Below are 9,852 nucleotides of genomic sequence, written 5' to 3' on the forward strand. Positions count from 1 at the left end.
GTGTGTGTGTGTGTGTGTGTGTGTGTGTGTGTCCTCTTCAAAGCCGAATGAAATGAGCTGTCAATATGTCATTTTAAGGTGCTCAGCAGAGGAAGGAATGCAAAAATGAAAACACATTAAGTTCAGTGACACTGCCCGGCAACACACTCACACACACACTCACACACACACACACACCCACACACACACACACACTCACACACACTACAGTTGTCTATAATGTGAGACATCTGTTGATTGGACTGCTCTCTCCTCAACATGAAAACATGCGACACTACCTGGTTCACACCTGTACACTCACATGTACACACACACACACACACAACACACACACACACACACACACACACACACACGCTGACGATGAATCATTCAGGTTTTTCCTCTTCAGCGAAGCTCAACACTCACACCTGCTGGCAGGACCGAAGAGCAGCTGGAAAAGTGACTCTTCTTGTTGCTTCGAGTCCATTTGTGGTCATTTTGTGTCTCGTTTTAATCATTTTGTGTCTTTTTTTTGACATATTGTGCGTCATTGCTCATGTTGTGTCTATTTTTGTAGCTGAAGGTCCAACTCACAAACCTCTGTGTCGTGTTTTCATGATGTACGAGGTGCTGCTGCTGTGACGGTGCACAACATGTCTTAGCTCTGTGTGGATAGCATGCTATAAAAACAAAAGTTACAGTATTTCATGTCCTAAAAACGTTGATAAAAATGTCAAAGCAGCGTATAAAATGTTAGAATTGAATACGCTGCAACACTTGTCATAGTATAGTATGTCATAATAAAAACATCCTTGTGAACTATGTTACAAAAATGTCCTAAAAATGTCAATTTAAAGTCGTGGTATAGTATGTCCTAAAAAAAAGTAATTAAAAATGTCACAGTAGTTCCTGAAAAACATCTATAGTAAAAGTCATTGTGTAGTATGTAGTTCATGAATGTCCTAAAAATGTTATTGTGCATCTCCTGAAAAAATATCAAGAAAAATGTCACATGTGTGAAACCAAATGTCATAATACGCTGTTAAAGTGTCGTAGTAAAGCGCGCCCTTAAAAGAAATGTCATAGGATAGCATGCTGAAAAAAATAAATAAATATGCTGCAGTATGTTAAGTCCCACAAAATGAAAATGTCATAGATGTATCATTCAATGTGTAGTATGCTGTAAAAGAAAAAATGTCATGTATGTTGTTTAAAAAAAAAAAGGTCATAGTATCGTCTCAAAACACTACACATGTATATATTTTAATTTCTCTGTTCATACTGATTAAGTTTCAGTGATCACAGGTATATTCACTTTTGTTGAAGTTCTATGTGTGGAACATTTTTACAAGAGAATAGAATAGAATAGAATAGAATAGAATAGAATAGAATAGAATATCCTTTATTAGTTATTCATGTACAGCAGCAAAGTGACAGCAAGAAAAGCAAGAAAAACACAGCTATAAATTAAAGAGGCAAGTTATATACACTATACATACAATATAAATAAGAAAAACAGAAGAACACAAGGACACTGTCATGTGCAATAAACCTGAGTGCAATTCATCCATGTAAATATTATTAAATTTGTGTGGCTAAATGTCTTTATGTGTGTTTGGTCTGTTGATTATTTTCAATATAATCTTTCGAAAATATTTGTTTCTGATTGTTGAGAAGAGGAACTATTCTACTGGTTGACTTAATAATAATGCAGCAGAACAGAGATCTGACACAGTTTAGGATTATAAGATATTCAGGAGTGTTTCCTCCGCTGCTGTGTTGTGCGCAGCGCCCTGCAGTACCTCCCTCCGTCCACCAGGGGGAACCGCAGAGGTCAGTCGGTGACCACAAACCGGAAGCTGTTTTGTTTATCTGCGGCTACATCCGGTGCCGCCGCTGCTCGGTGTTTTCCATCTGCTCCGGACAGAAACTCTCTTCATTCCCGCCTCCCAGCTTCGGTAAACCCCGCAGACTTTCTCCTCCCGCATCGCTAAAAGCGTTCGGCGGAGTCTCGCTGTGAACCTGCCGGTCTGGAAGTCCGAGCTGCCGCTGGCGGGCTCCGGTGTTAGCTGGACGGTTAGCCTGCAGCCCGGAGCCGCTCAGTCCTCCGGCCGGAGACTCGGCGCTCATTATGGCGTCTGAAAACACGGAGACCAACGCGGCCAACGACGAGGAGAGCGGACCGTCCTCCGAGTCCAACGAGCACGACTACGCGCACACGGCGGACGCCAACTTTGCCTCCACGGAGGCGTCCTCCTCCGCTACACCGGCCGAACCCGAGCAGAGCGCCCCGGCGCAGCCCTCCGCCTCCCTGCCGGTGGAGCACCCGGAGCCGGCGGTGGGCGCCGAGGTGGACTGTCCCGGTGGGAACGATGCGGAGCTTCGGAGGACCGGCGCGCCCACCGCTGCGAGCCGCATCCTTTCGCGGCGGCCCAAGCGGCCGGAGGACAGAAACTGCTGCTGCTGCAAGCTGCAGTTCGAGCGGCAGGGTCGCTCCTTCAACCGGAGGGCGGTGTACACCTTCACCACCCCGGACACCGTGCACTGGGCCTTCCCGGGATCCGCGGTCCACGAAAAGTCGTTCCTGTGCGAAACGTGCGCGCAGGTGATCCGCAGCAAATGTAAACGCAAACAGAGCGGAAAGAGGTCGCTGTGGCTGAAGCCGGCCGCCACCAAGCAGGTGTGTGTTTGTGTTTGTGTGTTGTGTATTTGTGTTTGCGTGTGTGTGTAGGTTTGTGTTCCTGTGTTCCTGTGTCTGTGTGTGTATTTGTATGTGCGTCTGTTTGTGTGTTTCTGTGTGTATTTGTGTTCGTATTTGTGTCTATCTGTGTTGTATATCTTTGTGTTTGTGTCTGTATGTATTTGTGTGTCTGTGTGTGTGTGCGTGTATTAGTGTGTCTGTGTGTGTATTCCAGGTGATTCTCCTCAGAGAGTCTTTCAGGTGGATTCATTCATTAGTCTCCCTATATTCTCTACCGCCAGTGTACACGAGTGGATTTTTATATTTATGTTGTATTTTGCTATTTTAAATAAACATGTGTGGCACTGATACAAAGGTGAGGAAAGAACCGTCTTGACGATACAGTTTCAGGGTTCACATTAACTCCAAAGGTCTTAATTTTTTTATGTTTATACGTCACTTTATAGTCCTGAGTGTTTCTGAAGCACACAGCAGAAACAGCCTCTCATGTTTCATTTACACACAGAATTTGAGGTCATGAATCTCCGTCTAATGAATCAGTTTATTTCTGTAAGTATGGGAGGAAAACAAGGACCTGAGTGCTGCTGGACTTCCACTGACTGCACACTGTTCACAACGTTTAGTGTGACCGTCTGCAGACTGACTGTTTGTTTCGTTTTGTAGTCGCAGGCCAAAGACAAGAAGCTGATGGGCCGCAGGATGGGGAAGAAGAGCAAAGCGGCGCTGCTGGTGAGCAAGTCCAGCTACAAGGCAGCTTTCCACATGCTCTGGTCGGCCAAAGGCGCCCGCAAGCCCATGATGGACTTCTGGAGCAAGATGCTGAAAGAGGAGGTGAGGACGGACGCGTTAAGTCTCCCTGACGGGCAGCACTTTGTATTCATTGCGTGACGGCGGCCCGCTGTGTTTCCCCGCAGATGAAGGCTCTGTCGCGGCATTCGGACAGCCCCTTCCACCAGAAGGTGTCGGGCAGGAAGCCGCTGTCCTCCTTCCCCTGGCGTCGGTGCCTGAACTGGGCCCAGGACAAAGCTCCGCTGGTCACCACCTGCCTCCGCTCGCTGTTCCCCGACATCAACGCCCTCTTCAAGAGCAACCAGTAAGTCTGAGTCAGGACGGGACGCTGCACATTGTAGCTTTTAACCCTCTGAACCCCAAAACTGACGAAAAGGCAAGTTGTCTTTAAGAAAAAACACCAAAATGACCACATTTGTCAGCAAGAAAATGTAAAAACAAAACAAAACAAAAAATAGAGTCGTTGAGTTTTTAACTTTCCAACGGTCTTTAAACTCCTCGTCTGAGTCAATGTTCTGTCGAGGGGAGAAAAAACGCATCACATCTGATCTTCAAATTGTGATATTTTATGAGAGTCACTTAATTTCACACGTCTCATTTAAGAACTCATCCGAAATAAAACATTTGCTCAAACCAGGCTCTGTAAAAACAATAATAAAAAAAGTTCTGAGTTCTGGTGACCCGGCTGTGAGCGACAGTCGTGACAAAAATCCAGAATTTCGGCTGAACTGCAGTCAGTGTTTGCGAAGAACAAACAGGAGACGAGTTTAAAAACTAAGTAGTAAAATGCTATAATATATAGAACTTCCATTTCTTCCCCAGTGTTGGTAACACCTGTGGACACTTGGAAAACTCTCCTAAATGTTGATTCAGGTTTTAGGAATTTTTGTGAAACAAATAATCAAAGAAATTCAACCTTTTTTTTTTTCTTTTTAAGGCTTCAGGCATTCTGTCATACTGTTCTTTATAGAGGATGCTCCCTACCAGTATTAGATTAAAAATAAATGTTCCTTTAAGAAGCCACTAAAACTCAAATTGATGAATCGTATCTAACTTTTGTTATAGAAATTCTGGAACTTTTTTGTGTGTGAATTTTATTTTCTTTACTCGGTGCTCGGTGACAATTTTTGATTTTTTTTTTTCCAAAACTTTTCTCGTCTTAACTTTGGGTTGATATTAAATTACGTTGTCTCACTGATATTCTGTGATTTTAAATGTAAGTATTTTTAATTTTATTTTGTGAATGGACCCCGGGAAGACCAGCAACCACCTCGTGGAAGCTACTGAGGATCCAAATAAAGGATAAAGAATAAACACATTATCTTTAAAAATCATCAAAACTGCACCTTTTGTCAGAACTAGAAACTGTAAAATCTGAGAGAATTGTTGCCGTTCCAACTTTCGTACTTTTTTTTTTTTTTTTAATTCTGTAAAAATAAACAGTTGGAGAAATTCTGCTTTTTCTATTTTAAATGATTCATTTCATTCTGTGTCATTCTGCACAGAGCACATCTCTGAGTTCTCTCTCCTTCTAGTCGAGGTTGTCGTGTTTCCACAGAGTTGCATGACTTTAGATTGTAGTGAAGCTCAGAGGGTTGAATGGCTGCTGGTTCTGAACGGAACCAGACGTGGTTCTGACGGTGTTCTGTTTGGTTCTGCAGCCAGCTGACCGAGGAGCAGGCCTTCACGCTGCTGGAGCGCCGCACCGTGGTGGCGCTGTCCATCCCGCTCTTCACCAGGAACATCTGGAAGAACAACTTCATGCAGGCGGCTCTGGGGGCGGAGCTCCGGCTGCAGGGCTGCTCAGGCTCCGCCCTCGACACCCTCAACACCATGGGCCTCTGTCAGAACAAGGACACGGTCAGGCTGCTGCTGCACCGGCTGCGCAACGGCAAAGATGTGGTGAGTGTCGCTGGCGGTGGGATCAGAGGGCAGGAGTTTACTAAAGCTGCACCATGTACGATTAGAGCAGCGACACCATGATGCAACGTAGAGGAAAACTGCTTTATTAGCTGCTTGATGCAAAAAGAAAAGTCACGTTCTCATTTTCTATGACTGATCTAGAGGAGAAGTCTGTCTGGTAGAACATCGTTTGCTCTAATTTATTGGATCAATCGTATTTATTTGAACATAATTTAAAAGACAGAGTTTGTTGAGTTGATTTTCCTGCATGTGAGACGATTTCAGGCTCAAATTACATTTTTCTGAAATTTTGTTTTTTTTAAAAAACCAAACTGCTGAGAGTGGGTCGCCACTTTATAATAAACATTTGACATATCAAGCAAAAAAAATCCACAAATATCTTTACAAATATCCGCGTTTCATGTGATCGGAGATGCTGGAGCAGAAATAGTTCTACAAATGTGATGATTTGAGACAAATTGGGGAAATTTTGGGTTAAATTTGATTAAAATTTGTCCTCTAGGAGCTGCAATAATTTCAGATGCAGGTTATTATAAATCTGATATTGATGCAGATTTGTACAAACGAAAGTGGAAGTCAAATGAAAATATTTTGCCATGAACATGATCGAATAATTGGCTAAAAGTTGAAGTGTTAATCCCAATTATGGTGATTATCGTCGTGTCGTTAGCGGTGCAGCCGTAGTCAGTCGTATAAATACGCAGAGAGGATGAAGTCAGCCATGTTTGGAGAAAATGTCGACAAATACATTTAGCGATCAGGCAAAAAGCTTTCACTGTAAAGTCGTTTATTAGCTTTTTTAAATTCTCTTTCTGCAGATGCACTCTCCTAAAAGATCACAGCGGTTGGTCTAAATTGACTGATTGTTTCCAAATAAATGTCTTCAGGTCCTCTGGTGAAGACTCCTGTGTTGCTGCTCACTGCAGGAAAACTAAAATCACAGTTCTGAGTTTGTGTCAGTCCCTGTGGTGCCTGTTGTGGCCACACGGGGGCGCCGGAGCAGCTGCTGACTTTGTTTTCTGTTTCCGTCAGCAGACGCAGGACGGAGAACCGGGGATCAAACAGGAGCACCTGAAGGAACAGATGGGAGAAGCCATGACGGACGTGGAGGAGGACGAAGACGAGGAGGAGGAGGAGAAGAACGACGACGACGAGGATGACGAGGAAGACGACGACGACGAGGAGGAGGAAGAAGAAGAGGAAGAGGAGGAGGAGGACATGGTGATGGCAGTAGAGGAGGAAGTGGAAGAGGAGGAAGTGCAGGGAGGAGTGCAAGAGGAGGACGAGGAGGAAGAGGAGGAGGCTCGAGCAACGGAGGAAAAAGAAGAGAAGAAGAGGAGGAGGAAGAAGGCGAAGAAGCAGAGGAAGGAGGAGAAGAGGAAGGAGCGAGGCAAGCGCAAGGCGAAGGAGCGAGACGAGGAGGACGAGGAAGAGGACGAGGAGGGTTCGGGGGAGCAGAAGAAGAGGAGGGTGGTGGTGGTGCGGCTCGGTCTGCTCAAGGGACACTCGGAGGTGGGCCGATCCGACCTGTCGGCTCCCTGAGACTCGGCGGGCTCCGCCCTCAACGAGCCCCCCCCTCCCCTCCTCCTTCAATCAGAGAGCTGCACCGAGGCCCCGCCCTCTTCCACGGCATGTGTGCAGAGGCATTCTGGGAATTGTAGGAGGTCAGTGACTGTGCAGGGAAACTGAGGAGAGATCAAATTTTCATCTGACGTTGGAAAAAAAGAAAAAAAAAGAATAAAGAACCGTTTGAGCTTGAAGTTTATTTTAGGCCCAGAAACACAAGATTTATTATTAAAACTATAGCTGTCATTATTAGCACAGTCATTCCTCATAAAATCTACTCCTGAAGCCCTCAGACTCTCATTTACAATAGCGTTTGTTTATTAGAAGAAAACAGGCAAAGTCCTACCTTCACACTGAGTATTTTCAGCTAGAGGCCCCTTAAAGTTCATCGATGTGGCTCCAGATCTCACGTTTTATTTTTACTTTTTTCTGAGCCTCAGAACTTCATCAGCTTTTAGTTCTGCTGATCAGTTTTCATGCATCCAGGTGCCACAGTCTAAAGAATAAGTCTGGGTTTGGGGTTTTTTTTCTTTCTTTCTCTGTAGCCAACTTTGAGAATCAATATTGTGGGTTTCAGTAGTTTACAGACACTGGTGTCCTGGATGTGATTCTGTTTTCTGAAAGGTGCATTCTGGGTAAACGTCCAAGGCTCACATCAGCACGTGGGACCAGTTCTAGACAATAAAAGGATCGTTTTTACACACATTTGATACCAGAATCATCTTCTAGACACGACTCACTCTGCGGAAAAACAATATATTTATAAAATCCCCTCGACGACGTGTGTTGTCGGCATCAAACGCAAATGTTCGTTAAAATGTGACCGAAGTGATTCAGACGCAGAAGGAATCGTGTCTGGAAGAAGACTCTGGTGACAGCAGTCGGGTGATTTTAACGGGATGACCCAGTAAGTCCACCAAAGAGACGAGAGCCGTGATCGTCTGAAAGCTTTAGTGTCGTTTTTCTACGAGAAAGGAACCCAAAAGGAAGCTTTTTTTGCAAATAAACTACATATAGTATCTGGTATATTTTTGTAAATGTGACTCATCGTGTTGTGGCTTTTTTCTAAATAAAATCAAATAAAATCCACGTGAAATCTGAGACTTTAAATGAGCAAAAAACTGCAGAACGTTTGTTATTAGTAGTGGTTCTGCTGCAGGCGACTAAACCCAACAATCTGGACGTTGGCTGGATCTCCAGACGTTTCCCTGCAGTCACAGTTACAGCTCGTGTCGACGTGTATGAAGCCAGAGGAGGAAAAAGCCTCGGGTTTGGCTGGAAGGTCCCCCCAAAAAAAGAAAAACCGTCGGTGCTGAAATGTTTGACGTCAGGTTGAACAAACTGGATCGGAGGAGGTGAAGAGTTTTATTTTTGTTCATCCAGAGTGACTGCAGCAGTTTTATGACGTCGGACAGGAGACGGTTTTCTTTCCTGTGGACGCTGAGAAAAGGACCTTTTGTTTTTTTGTTGTTGGTTTTTTTTTTTACTGCTTCGTGAACCCGACAGAAGACATCCACGGCGTCGGCGTTCGAGCCTCGTGTGCAGATTTGCTTATGTGAGGCTTTGAAAGTACTGTCTGACAATATATCAACTGAAATCCCATTAAAACGGACTCTTGAGAGATGCTGGTGTCCATTGGTTTGGTTTTTGGGGAGCTGGCGGCAGGTTGCAGGTGTTGACCGACCACGTCTGGGAAGGCCTGGAGGAAAACGTGGCTCCTCAGATGTTCAGTTTGTAGTCACAGAGGAGGAAAGAAAAATATTCACATTTAAGAAACTGAAGCGCGAGAATTTAGACTTTTTTCATAATGTAGCACTATTTTGTCCTCAAAGTACATTCTTAAGAGTTTCTTTGTAATAGGACAATGGTATGAAGTTGTTAGCTGTACCTTGACATGTTTCGGCGATCCATCTGTCGCCTTCTTCAGAAGCATCATCTGACCTGTGTGACGTGTCTTTATCAGCTGTTGCTAATCATGTGATGAATTGGGAAGACGCGAGGATCATAGGGACCGAGGAGCATAAATACAGGCGCTGGATCCGGGAGTCCATTGAAATCAGGAAGCGGGGCTCACACACCATCAATAGAGATGATGGAGCGTTCCTTCTATCCCACACCTGGGACGCTCTGCTCCAGAGACCACCACACGGTGGTAGGTGTGGCCAAACTGACACGCCCACTGGACCTGTCAGATTGGCCACACCCAGGAACAACAGCTGATAAAGTCACACATGTCAGATGATGCTTCTGAAGAAGGCGACAGATGAAACGCCGAAACATGTCAAGGTACAGCTAGCAACTTTATACCTTTGTCCTATTACAAAGAAATTCTTAAGTCTACTTAAACTTTTTTCCTTTAAAAAAAGTTGTTTAAATTGATCAGTCGTTGCAGCTCTTCTGGTTAATTGTGAGAAAAGATTCTTCTGGTGGTAATAAAGCGTTTTCAGACAGAGCTGCAATGATCGTCGAGCGACTTCAAATGTTTGCAGTTTCTCAAATGTGACGATTTGGTTCTTTTCTTTCTCGTCAATCTATAAAACGATTTTTTATTCAACCGGCAATCCGAAAAAAAAAACACATTTTGTTGAATTTCTACCATTTTTCCGACTTAACAATCTGAACCGCTGAAAGGAAATCATAGTTCCATTTATTACGTCAGCGTTTTAATATAAATTAAAGCCGCAAGCGGCGATGGACGGGTCCTCGCCCTACGCGTGTCGGTCGTCGTGCACGGTGGGGTGTGGCGCAAACCTGCTCCGGGCAGGACTGTGATCCGGCATGTCGAGTTTGGGGCAGATCGGAGCAAGTGTGGCCTACCTAAGAGCCACTTCCTGTTTAGTGGCGAGCCGCGGCGGCGTGCGTGTTGGCCGGGGTGGAAACGCACTCTGGCT

Source organism: Stegastes partitus, unplaced genomic scaffold, assembly GCF_000690725.1.
Source record: "Stegastes partitus isolate 25-593 unplaced genomic scaffold, Stegastes_partitus-1.0.2 Scaffold2516, whole genome shotgun sequence".
Classification (NCBI taxonomy): Eukaryota; Metazoa; Chordata; class Actinopteri; family Pomacentridae; genus Stegastes; species Stegastes partitus.